Raw genomic sequence first — 14,300 nt, 5'->3', positions numbered from 1 at the left:
CTGTGATACCGTAAGCTATAAGGTAGAATTACTCTGCAACGATTAAGGAAATTAGAGGGCGGATATAGTTAGGACGAGATTCGAACGCTTCGATTCTTCGTCAGTCATGGACTCGCGTTCTTTGAAAGCGTCAAAATGAGGAATTCATTTTTGGTTGGGCTGAACAACACGAGGGTGCTCCAAATAAGGAGAAAATCTCTGATAATTTTTTTCTCAAGAAAGAGAAAGAACGTTGCTTTCGGATTTTTTCGAGAAAGACGAAGGAATTCTGGCACACGAGCATTTGAAGTCGTTTACGTCCGTCTTAACGTGTATATAATATTAAGAGTTAGAACCTCCGAAAGCGTCCATCGATTACATTCGTCTGAAAGATAATGTTGTGGACGTTCATTTATTTTCATAATTGCAAAACAGATTTTAAAAGTAACATCTGCTCGGCACAGAAACCGATTTAATTTGATTTGTTAAAAGAAGTGAAATTCTTTAAGTTCGGTATAATGTAACAAAGAGCAGATTAACATACATCGATTCACGCTTTCGGACTCACGTCAGATTTAAGAGAAAGCTTAGTCGGTAGGCATCACGCGGAAAATTTTGAAAATTTGCGTAGCTCAACCTGCATTTCTCTCTTCGGGTGCGGACAGCAGGGGGATGAAGATGAAGAAAATGGGGAAAGGGTGGGAAGAGAGACAGAGAGGGAGGGGGGGAGGAGAGGACAAGAAGATAAAGAAAAGAACGAGGATTATTTATAAACCGAACGTTTATTCGGTGCGATAAAGCAGATTGATGAATCATTTTGCATATGGAAGCGAATAATTTCCAAAAGTTGCCGCTTTATGTAAGACTGCTTTAGTGAAACAAAAACGCAGAGACAAAAGTATAAATATCGATAAATATAGGGTGCTAGGCGAAACGTTGGGACACGCGATGTTCGATGGAATCGTATTAAATCTAATTTGTACTTATATATTGCAGATATATTATATATAATATATTTATATATAATAATATTATGCCTTCCGGAAAAACTCCCGTAATGTCATATTAAGTTCACGTTTATGACTAAATTAAAAGCTACAAATTTTTAGTTTGAAGTTTTTTGATACTTGGATCTGTTGTGACAAATTTGACGACAGTTGATTCCATTATAATCATATGATTTTATTCTTTTCGATTTTTTAATTTATTTTTATTTGCATTTATTTGCTTATTTGTTTCGTACTTTTCGAATCGATATATGTTATTAATGTGAGTTGGACACCGCGATTGAACTTCGTGCTCGTGTTCCCAAGGTTTCGTCGGTTGATTCGTACTGATTAGAAAAAAATGGTGTTATTAGAATTTAGAAATTGATGAGATATAAAATATATACGATTTTATTCATATTACGGCGGCCTTGGACCGCGGAGTAAACGTGGATTGGGACTTTTCTTTGCTTCTTCTTGACAAAATATATATTGAACTTCATATTAGACGTTCCTGTATGTGTTCTCACTTTGTTTCACATCTTTATTTATCGAAATGGACATATTTTTTTGTTTAACGCCACGATTTCTCGATCCACTTTCATTCTACGGTCGCAATGCGATTGCAAAGCTATACACGTGCAGAGATATATGTATACATACATATATATATATATATAATATATATGTATATAAAATAAATAATATATATGCATGCATACGCGTGATATATGTATATGTATATATTATTTATTACGCGACGACTTGACTATTTTTTGTATTACTACTACTGTTTTATGGTTATTTGTTATACTTTACTCGGGACATTTTGAGCGGATTTTTATTGCGTGTTTGAGGAGAAGTGTCAAAAACTTTGCAAGTTTATAGAACGAGAAACGTTTTCCCGCGTCTTTTCCTTCCTCTTTGCAGCATCGATTCTTTTAGCAAAAGTCAACATGATATTAAAATCGTCGTATGGAAATTATACTTTTGACAATACAGGAACGGAAAGGGATTATTAATTTCCACCGACAGTCAAGTTATCTGTAGGCTAAAGTATTTCATTCAACAAAAATTCGTTTGAAGAACTCGAGAAAAAAGAAAAATGCGTTTCTCGTAAAATAATACTTGTCGTTACTTGCTTTGACGAAGTCCAACGTCGTCGCCGATCGATTAGGTACTTTCTCCTCAGTCACGACGATTGAATATCACTGCCAAAAGCCCACGATTATAAATGCAAAAAAAAAAAGTAGCGTAGAGCGGCGGGGCCCGATCGGATCCCCCATTCACGTGGCGGCGCGCTCGGATCAAGCCGTCTCATATTCTCTCCTTCCACTCATACACTATCTCTCAAGTTTACATTAACATATTTATTTTTCAACGGATAGCAACTTTCGTTGTAGAGCAAATCCGTTTGCTCCTTTTTTTCCGTAGGACAGCGACGACGATACCGATTCGCCATACACATTACATATTACAGATTAAGAGTCTGTTTTCTCTTTGAGTTTTTCCACAATATGCAACGGAATAATTATAAAACAGAAACTATGTAAAGAAGAGACTTCTGAACGAATTATTAATATTTACAAAATGATTTTTGGTACTTTTACTCAAGCAAATCAAAATATTAGAGAAAATACTTCTAATAAGATACAAAGTATTCTTGATACAAGTTAGAATACAGGATTATAGCGATGAACACTGCAGTGACTTCATATGTGTAAGTACACTCGTGTATAAATCGGAAATCAATAACTCTGTTCTTTGCTGTTTATTGATTCAAACTTTTATTACTTTATTATTAACGCTGTTTCTCTCAATAAAGCTCTTTTCGTAGAACATCTCTGCGTACGCGAGATGTAAGTTTTTATTTGAATGATTCGCTAGAGAAAGATTTATCTAATTATGAGAGGAAGTGTTGCCGTGAAGTCGAAATTCAGATAAAGAATCACTTTCGCGAGGATGAAAATGGATAGTCGGTATTGTCGTTAAGATTGTTAATTATTCGAATTTCTTAGAGAGATGCGAGCGAAAGCAAGAAGATGAGTGCACATTCCATGCGTAATGATTATACATATATGTATAAAGTATTCATCTGTTAGAGTTTGATAGAGGGTTCACACACCACACCACACAACACAACACATACACACAACATGCGCGCGCGCAGCATACTGCACTGGAAAATTATAAATGAATAATGTATCTAAAGTTTTCGAAGCTTACAATAGACTCGGTTTATCATTATTATGTATTGTGATTTTTATGTCATGTTCAATAAATGAGTTTTAAACAGCTTACTTCCCTGCTTCTTTATTCTAAGAATTACTGACCTACATTCCTATCCTTATTCATAATTTTACATATGTATATAAGATACTGAAGTATATAAATAGATACATATGTTTCTTTACTTTATTTTTGTTTACACAATTAAAAAAAATCATCTTTTTTGACTTGTGACAATTTTTATGTTCTACAAAGTTATAAGTACGGAATAATTCATAAAAAGGAACATAATTTCCACCAACAATTTGTATTTACCTTAATCAAATAAAGTGACTAAATTAAAAATAAAGCACTTTCTTCAAACCTCGATAATGAAAACTATCTTAATTCTAAGTGTTCTTTATAGAAGATTTTATTTTTTATTTACAAAAATGGCATAACTTACAACGTGTTATTCTGGTAGAAGACATTATCATCTCTTTGAAAGCCTTAAGAACGACACAAGTAGGTACTATTTGGCGGACGGATTATGAAGTTGAGTTAGTTTACTTTTCATGATTGACAGAGTAAGCTTTACTTAACTCATTCATGGTTAACTCGAAAATCTTCTGAGTTATGTCATCTTTTGAGTTATGTCAATTTTGAAATAAGAGAGCGATATGATATTGTATAAAAAAAATAATATAATATAAAAAATAATAAAATGATACGAATAAATAAATATTCGAAATATGACACAAGCGAAAATTTAGAAATTAATTTGTAAAATTTTAATTAAAATTTTGTTGCATTACACGGCAAAGTTGTGAAATAAAAAATCTTGAACAGTATTGTTTATCATATTAATGCGACTTTATATAACATTATTTTTTAAAAAAGAGAACAGGAAATGAGAAATTTTTTCATTTCAATGAATAACTCGTGTGTACACATAATATGTAATGTTTAAGAACATCCATTATGAATTCATTTTTTAAATGAGAATATGAAGAATACGAAACATGATATTGCATTGATATGTAATGAGGCAATTGTGAAGAAGAAAACATTTTTAACGTCTCAATTTATCAGTGACTGATTCATTCGCGATCGAATGGCCTGAGTCATCGTATCGATGATATTATTGAAAGTAAATTTTTTTTCACTAACCGGAAATAGCAATAAAAAATTAATGGCAATGAAAATTCAACTAAATATCTCGTACGTCTTATGACATGGAATGAAATAATCTGTATAAAATAGAACTTTTGTCTTCCTTATAGGAAAAATATTTATTCTTTAAATCTAATTAAATAAGAGAATTCCTAAAGCGGATCTTAGTTTAAATAATTTTGTTTGAGAATATGTGTGCATATCTGATTCTGCAAACTGCGCGTCGAAATCTTTTTTAGTCTTGAAACGCAAACATGTACAGAAGCAGAGTAGTGATATCACTTATTAAACTGACAAGCAATTTAATAATTTTTAATGCTAATAAGCACCTTTATAAGAACATTAACAAAATGTTGATGAGATTCTTAAAACTGCAAATAATTTTACTGCGTAAAATATTGCTTCAGCCAAGCTTTCTTTAAATTTTATTCTTTGAATTTTGATCTACAACCTGACAATTTTATTTGTAACCGAAACAAATTTTTATATATGCGATTTGGATTAAAATAGTATGCGACTTTAGATAATATCGGTTAAATTCGTTAATTATGTCGAAACAGCATTATATGCATATTATGTATTTGTCTCCCATTTACTTCATGATCGAAATTTATGTCACTCCTGCATTACGTCATCTCTTATTAATATAGTTTTTCTCGCGTGATTTTCAACAATAAATTCACGCCACGTTGCTTAGCTCAAATTTCAGTATTTCAACATGCGATATTTTACGCAAGCAGTAATTAACCGATAAATTTATTGCCACAGAAACTATTCCGGTATTTGCTCAATTATCGTAAAATACATCTTTTAAGTAATATGTTTGCACACATGTGTTATACATTATTCACAATACGAGTAGTTATTATTTTTCATCTTGACTATGTATACTTTCTAGTCCAAGGATAATACCAGTGCTTTGAACTTATTTTACAATATTTGTGAAACGGAAAGATTGCATCATCAGATGCAACTCTGCGATGTGAAAAGAAAGCTCGTGCTACAGAAATAAAAGAAACTATAGATATTAGACTTTGTTATCTTTATTTTTTATTTTTATATATTATAATATAAAAAATTTTTAATATAAAATTAGCATTTTTTGAAAGCGTAAGAAAAAATACATCTATCAAAATATAATTTGAAATAATTTATTAATTTTCAATAATTTTTATAATAAAAAATATAAATAATTTTAATATTAAAATAAATATCAGATGTTGTGTAAAAGGTAATAAAAAAATGGTAAATTTTAAAAAAAAATTCTCTCCGTGTATGATTATATTATCTTTTGGTTTATTTTATGCGAGTTTTTTAAAATGGAATCTTATCTTTAAAATTATTTAAAAAAATATATGTAACATAAAATACAATAAAATTGGGCAAGAGCAATATATAGATTATGCCATTTTCGATAAGAAAAATAATTTTTAAATGGAATCTCATAGGATAGAGATTGCGAGTAAAAAGATATTCTGATACAATATACTCTGTATAAATCATTCTTGTTTTCGACTTTGTTATTCTTTGTGATTAAATCTCTTGCTTTTATTTTCTTTCCGAGATATAAATAGAAAGGCATTGCGTAGGCGAGATTACAAAAAAAAAACATAATAGTCAACGTCACAATGTGCGGACGTCAGTCATTGCAGAACGTCAGGTATTCCCTACGCTTTCGAATTGCGAAACGAGTCACGATAATCTCTTATCGTTATGAACGACGCATTCCTCGCGACACAATTTGTGAACGTGTGGACGTTCTAGTTATCGCAATCAGCGTCGCAACTTGGCATTATTAATGATAAAGCATGCAGCACAATGCGAAATGTTTGAAATATCCGATTGAGAGATCATCATTGATTAAAGCTCGATTATCAATGATGATGATGCAATTGGAATTGATTTTTTACACGACCGAGATGACGGACTTAAGCATTAATTTGCGACGCGTTGCAAGATATCGCGTGATTATTGTGATATTGATACGCGTGAATACGATACGTTTTGTGTGCACACAAGTTATGGAACAATATCTTACACCGGCGTGTACTCAATAATCTGGACATGTTATGACAGGATTTCGAAATATTGAGATATTTTAAGTAAACACAGCATCGAAAGTAGTATATTTGGCACTTAATTTTGTCAATAATAAGAAATTGTTGCCGAAAATTGAAAACGCGACGAATGTTGAGTTGACTTGAAAGGAAGGCGATAAAAATTTATCTCAGAATTTTGAATACTTAATTTAATTTCCAATCTTATTTGACAAGATCTTTACGCTAATTTTAAAATTTTTAAAGAACTTATAATGTAATTTTGTAGCGAACGACATATCTGCAAGGAATTATTTCTATACTTATATTAATTATATAGATGCAATTTCTTTGTATATAGCCACATATAAATTAATTTTTTTAAAGAAAAAACTTTTGAGATTGCATCAATTTTTATTTTTTTTTTTCATTATACGTATATTATAACAAAACTGGAAATTGTCAATTATATTACCATTGTAACAATTCTTATGTTAGAATACTTTCGTTTATTTATTTTTTCCCTTGATTTTACCTTTTTGTAGAATTAACAAGAAAAGAAACTTAATTATAATGCATCGTTGTAATATACATAGAATTGCTTACGCCAATGACTCCGCGAATGGAGATTTCCATTGCAAGAGGACTGGCGCCTACAATGGTATGTCATTGTCTGAGTTATTCGCGGGAAATCTGCGTCGGCAAAAATAGAAATATACGTATATGTACGAGAGATGAATAAGGAAAAAGCAAAAGAATGACGTGGGGCTAGCACGTGAGTCTTTACAGTTTGACAATTAGTTTTGCGTAAGCTTCCAAATAGGGCAATTTTCTTTGAATTAAATTCCCAATCAAAATTTGAAAATAGAAATGTTATTCTCTCTCTTTGAAAATAGGATTTCTTTATTGTTTTAAATTAATTTTTATCGTTGCTCAATTAATATATAATCGTCAGATGTTATATTGTCAATCACTCATGATTGTCTTTTTAAAAAACATGTGATTTCTCTGTCTATTCATTATTTAAATATTTATAATAAATGTTTACAAGAAGTTATTTAAGATATAATTAAATTTTCCAATCTTTTTCAATAGGAAATAATTAAATTTCGTGCTGAAAGATTATTCGAATTGTTTGCGGCTAGACACCTCACTGTATTTATGTATGAATAACGTATAACGAGAAAATCACTTTTATTCAGCTATGTTTTCTACGAACAATAACGTACTTTTTATTTATTAATATTTTTATAATTAAATCACTTTTTAAAATTGACAGATCTTGTCAAGTAATATTTGAGATAGAATTACGTACTTTCGAAGTAATTTTTATTAATCAACATGAATCATCATTTGTCACAATTTTCCATCTCTAGAAAGCTTTCTCTCATCTCCTTTTTAGAAAGTCAATCAAAGTGTTATTATCTCAAAATACAATTTAATAGAAAACTGACGAATTCTTTGTCCAAATTTAATCGGTCTAAACAGAAAATCGATAAGAAATTTACTGCTTTTCTGAAATAGGTATTAGCTAATGAATGAGATCCGCCGTTTAATCGGCTGCATTAGTTTAGCAACAATAATTAAGATATAGTATGCCTCTCTGAGGCCTGCATCCGCCAACGGGAAGTTCATCAAGGTGTACGTACGCCTACGTCCGTTTATCAATCTCGAGCGTGTTCATTCAGCTCCCACATGTACCATATCACGGACTAACACCTACACTTGGTCTCCACTTGCACTTGCGTGGCGTTCTCCTCGTCCTGCTCATTCCTCGTCACGACCTCTCTGCATCTCTACGAATAATCCAACTTTCCTACGCGTATCCTGCTCTCGACCGATACGCCAAATACATTCTCCGGAAGTATGGGTCGGAACAAACATTTGTAACGCTACGGACTCCAAAATTCAAGTAGTTATAACTTTAATAAAAATGAATGAAATTTAAATTAAAAAAGATTTTTAAAGATTAAAATTTCTATTTTCGAAAGATTATTATTTTTTGAGTTTCCGTGAATTTGATAATTTTTTGTATATAAAAAACTACGAATTGAACAAAATGAGAAATTTTCTTTTTACTTTGTGAGTCTGTCATGTGATAGAAAAACTTTTCGACATTCTAATGCGAAAGCTTAAAGTTTTTCTTACAAAATCGTTTATTGAAGTGTTCCTAAGATTTTTTTGTATTACTGAGTTATCGCGGATTAAATAAAAGAAGGGTTTTTACTTTGCTCATAACTCTATTAAAATTTATATCACAATTAAAAAAAAAACAGATTTTTAAAGCTAAAACTCTATCTATTATATATTATAATTATGTAATATAATTGCCAATTTTTTTTAACGTGCAGACATGATACAAATGAAGTAGGTCTACAAACTTTCAGATTTAAGAGAATATTTTGTCAGGCGCATTATACGTTTGTAAAGAAAATTTGTATATTGCTATCATTATCTTTAATTTTTAATCAGGTAAAATGACGGGATATTTTCAAATTCTATATTTCCAGCTTTATGCTGAAAGTCTGATGAAAGTCGCGACACATCTGACGAGGAAAATCTTTCTAGCTTTCAATTACAGCTCTCTATAATTTTTTTCTAGAGTCTCGAAACGTGTCGCATTTTCGAATAAACAAATTTAAAGTTGGAGGAAAGAACGTCCTTGACCAGAGGCTATATTTAGTTGTAAGTAATCACTACGGTAGGATGCGACATATCACGCAGAAAGAAAAAATTAACGAACATGAAATTACTTTGCTAATCTGGAAACCTAGGACATTTTATTATCCTAAATTTGCGTGATGCGATTAATTTTTATATTTTCCATACAAAATATGCAGTAATTAAGTAATTATGCAATAATTATAATATGCATAATAACTGCAATTATCATACAATAATTGAACAACGTATATCCTGGAAATTAATTAGGGTAGAAAATCGTAATGTGAAATTATATTTTACACACACATATTAATCCATTATCCTGTTAAAACTTTATTATTGAGATGTGATGTTGATTTTTAATTCTTTTTGGAATTAAAATTCTCAGTCAACCACGTGTCTCATATATTTCTCATCCACGTTTCCAATTTCTCAGCTTACTCGCGTAGCCCGTTAAAATTATACATCGGATGCACTGTGATTGCAAATATCTCGCGTAGTATTTAAAAACGAAATGAATTCAGGTCGCTGGACCTTCTGGACATGGCGCGGAATAGGAGTGCCGATCAATACGCTCGTTACTATTTCAGATTCTTTGCCGAGTTATTCATAGTAACCGCCGTCTATCCGCGCATTAATTTGATTAACTCGCACGAGAGTAATGTGTACGTAAATGGCGATCGACCACGCACGATAGAAAGCTTTCATTCTACGTGGGAGGATACAAATGGAGATCTATAATGAAGCATGTGTTTTCCACAGTCACTAATTAATTTAGTACGTAAACATCCAATATACACGTCCGCTGATGGATATCGTGTCTAAGTATATAATTTCAATTTCAAAGGCCGTTTTATCTGTGACGAATCGATTTGCTATCAGAAATTGTTTAAAAAAAAAAAAGAAAAATTAAACAATAGTAAGGAAATTAGCGAACAAATGAAATTATTTTTTTAATCTGAAAATTTAAGACGTTTTTATCCTAAACTTGCGTGATACGATTACTAAATACGCAGTAATTAAATAATTATATAATGATTATGCAAAATAATCATACACGGAGAGAACGGTTTTGTTAAAGTATCTAAAAATTTAATTAGATACAGATCTGAAAATAATTTTATTCGATCATATTCAAATAGTTATGTAGGACACTGAAATATTAAAAAATTTAGATATATTGTAGATCTAAAAATAATTTTGTAGGACGCTCAAAATGGTTGCCAGAATGTTAAAAATTTTTGCAGCATTACTCATCATGTTTGAAATTCCTAAATAATTATTTTGATGGTTCAACAAAATTATTTTCAGATCTGTATCTTATTAAATTTTTAGATACTTCAGCAAAATCGTTCTTTCTGTGTACAATAATTGGATAACGTAAGTGGAAATCGACAAAGAAACGTTCACATATAAGTGAAGGAAGTCATATTCGGTCAAAGTGGGTCTTAGTGGCTATAATAATGATTGCGTTCAGCAGAAGAACAGTTTTATAACTATTGTAAGATTCTTTAATAATTGCTCTTCCATATGAATCTAAATGCATAAACCAATATTAAAGAATCTTACAATAAAGCTGTTTTTGTTGCTAAACGCAGTCAGTATTTTTGTGTAAATTTTCGTTTTGACTTTCTTCACTTATCTATATGTATCGAAAGGAAAAATTAGTCATACTTTTCGAACTGACTCGCTTTAAATTTGTGGAGTTTCTTCTGAAGTCTCTGAAGAAAGTCCGGAATTCAAGGATTGGCGAACTTTTATTATAAATCCAGTGAACGCGTTTTATCAGAAGTTTGCAACAGGAGTCCGTAAACACTGATTATATAATGACAGATGTGTTTGCCGAGAAAGCTTTACGGAATTAACATGATAGGCAATGATTTACCGACCTCTCCCAAGAAAACTCTCTCTCTTTTTTCCTGTCTTCCTTTCTTTCTTTTTCTCGGTAAAGTCGATTATCTCTTGCGGGCTGAGGGTAGTCACGCCGTATCCTTCAGAAAATTTTCCACTACTGGCGACAATTGGGCTCTGCTTTTTTTTTCTGATCTTTCTTTATGTGCGCGCGCGCGTTGACGTCAATTATTTCATTGTAATACATAACTTTGCAACGCTCATTATGCACGTTTATTTTTCCCAGGTTATCATCGGGGTCTATCGCGTGCACATAAAGTGCACATTGTATATAAGAAAAGCTGGAGCTGTGCACAGCGGAACATACTTATTATACGATTACATGCACATTTGTTTGTGATGAGCTATTATAATTAATAATTGATGACTTTATACGAGCTGCACCGGCCACTTTTTACGCGATGCTAACTCAATCCACTTTTAATTATCTTGTTGTCTGAGTATCATAATTGTCTGGATAATGTGTTAAGTATTATATTAATAAACGAATCAAGGGTTTCACAAATTTTTGAAATTTTTTGGAAATTGTTTATCCATTATTTATGGAAATTGTTGTATAATGATATATTTATAAACGGGGTGTTTTCCATTTGGTGACACAAATCGGTAGAATAAGTGTCGTTTTATCTTTATTATTCACTGGAATATCAAGAAAGAAAATATTTGTGTCGATTTGTGTCGATTTGTGTTCCACAAATGGAAAGCCTTCATGATTTTTAACAAAAAAGATTAAATCTAGAGCCCAATGTTTAGACGCATCGGTTTAAACATTGGGCTTATTTTCTTAATAATGGTGATAGGTACGATTTCGACGCGTAGCATATTTCTTATAAGTCTTGTCAAAATAAATTAAAATAGTTCTGTGGTCTATCTGTCACTGTTTTCGAGATAATGGCTCTTTTGTTTAAACTTCTACGTACTTTTTTGTCAAGGAAAATAAAAAAAAAATATATTTTTTTAATATGTAAATATTTTTAAACATAAATATTTAACATACATATAAATATAATACACAAGTAAAAGAAAATATGTTGTTGCAATAATAACTGAGAAGAGTAAGCTATTTAAGCAGATTTTAAAGTCGTCTGTTTTCATAATTAAATGTAACTGATAATATAGTTCAAACCGGTATAACCGGTTGGTTTATACGAAAAACGAAAAAAGTTGAAAAATTACAATTTTATTATCAGTTTCTGGCGTCGAGTCAATAATATTTGCTTTACATGTAAGTTATATGTAATTTTGTATGTAAAACAATCTTTGGATTATACGAATAAACAGTATTGAGTTCTTAGAATTGGGTTTAAATATTTAATATAAAAGATTACAAAATTTGTACGTACGTGTGGGTGCAATATTGATATAGTAGTGTGAAGTGATGTGTCGATACGTAAATCGTATTTGTGAAATTCCTACTGAATTGGTAGAAGAAACGACTTTAGAATTTTTAGGCAGAAAATTATGCAACTGATAGCTGCATTATTATTTAAAATGTATTATTAACTGCATCGATCACGTTATTTAATCTGTATTTGTCAAATATATTGTAGTAATACGATATAACAAAATAAACATTGTTTTACAACGTGTGGTACGGCAATTTATTTTGTTTGATATATATTTTGTCTAGTTTCGCTGTGTCATATTTTCTGTAAGTGGTTCGGATTTCGCAAACGACATATAAATATACATATAAAGAAAAAAATCGGCACCGAAGATGCGCATTATACTAATTGCTGCACATAATCAAGACTTACCTAATACATTCAAATAGAATAACTGTACAAAAGGGATAATTTTGTTGAAGCATTAAAAATTTTAGCTTTACATACAGATTTGAAAATAATTTTGTCCGATCAAAATAATTATGTAGGACGTTCAAACTACTAGAATGTTAAAAATTTTTGCAGTATTACTCATCATGCTTGAAATTCCTGTAAGTAATTATTTTGATGGTCCAACAAAATTACTTACAGATCTACATGCATTTCGCAAAATTTTTAGAGACTGCACTGTAATAAAATTATCCTTTTCGTGTGAAAAGTAGAATAAAGTATGATTTTTCCATTCAATCAGATCAATTTTTAATCCCAAATGGAAATAATAAAAGTCAGTAAATCTAGAATTTACCATGATTTTTTCCATTCACTGGTTTTCTCCATTCACTGTATTTTTCCAGTCTCGGAATTTTTGTATTATCTTGTTCGTCACGCATGTGCTGATAATATTGTTTCACGTTTATCCAATAGATATTTTGTAGTTTTATTATTATTGGAATGGAATGATAAAGGTGCGAAAAAATAAAAATACATTTTTTTTGAAATGTCATTAAGACTCGTATTACTTTATCATTTTAATCATTTATCTTGTGTGAGTAATACATTTTCAATACTATAAAAAAAGGAAAGAATCGATTATCATTATCGTTTCCGATTTTTGCTGACCTTCAAGACACATTTTATACCAATAATTAAGATAAAATAAGCCTGGCTTATTGATTTCTCGACTTTTTATATCGCAATTTTGTTATATAATATGAAAGAGAGAAAAAAATTAGAAAAAAGAAATTAACTCCTAGCAAGACTGATAAAATTTCCTATACATATATCATAAAGTATATTTATACAAAAATTATTTCTGATTGTTTTAGGGAACATAATATTTTAGAGGATATATAATTTTAAAAAATTTTACGGATTTTTATCTGTTTATGGATTCGAGAATTTTCTGTAATTTACATATTACAATATAATTTCAAAAAATGGAAGATAAATAAAGATTATGTTTATATTTTTTTCCTATCGCTTCATGTTTCAGAAGTAATCTTTAAGGCATCGGTCGGCGATACAAGGTATCACTCTGTATCGCCAACGAATCACATCAAATTGATAAATAGCGATGCGACTACTGACGCCAGTGAATGCGAGGGCGAAGGTGGGCATGACTGAGCGCGTATATTTATAGCGGCAGCTTCCTCCTCTCTTCACTACGAAAATAAGCGCTTTTCCTGTTGTGTTTATGCCAATGAAAGAGAGAGAAAGAGAGAGAGATAGAGATAAAAAGACAGGGGCGTCACGTTTTTCCTCCGGCCGCATGCACTCAATGCTCACGCGATGCACGTCTTGCTGATCTGTTTACATTTTCCGAGTTCGCTTTGCTTGTCAGCCGACAATATTAGCATTATACGATAGAATGATGCACCGCATTCAGACTCCCTGTAACGCGTTTCGAATAAATTCGTTTTAATAAATTTTAGAACTATTTTTACTGACACGTGCATCTTTAAATCTAATAATGTGCGTCTGTGTGTGTGTGTGTGTGTGTGTGTGTGTGTGTGTGTGTG

The sequence above is a fragment of the Trachymyrmex septentrionalis genome, unplaced genomic scaffold, assembly GCF_001594115.1.
Source record: "Trachymyrmex septentrionalis isolate Tsep2-gDNA-1 unplaced genomic scaffold, Tsep1.0 scaffold27, whole genome shotgun sequence".
Classification (NCBI taxonomy): domain Eukaryota; kingdom Metazoa; phylum Arthropoda; class Insecta; order Hymenoptera; family Formicidae; genus Trachymyrmex; species Trachymyrmex septentrionalis.
Note: the sequence above shows the minus strand (reverse complement) of the source record.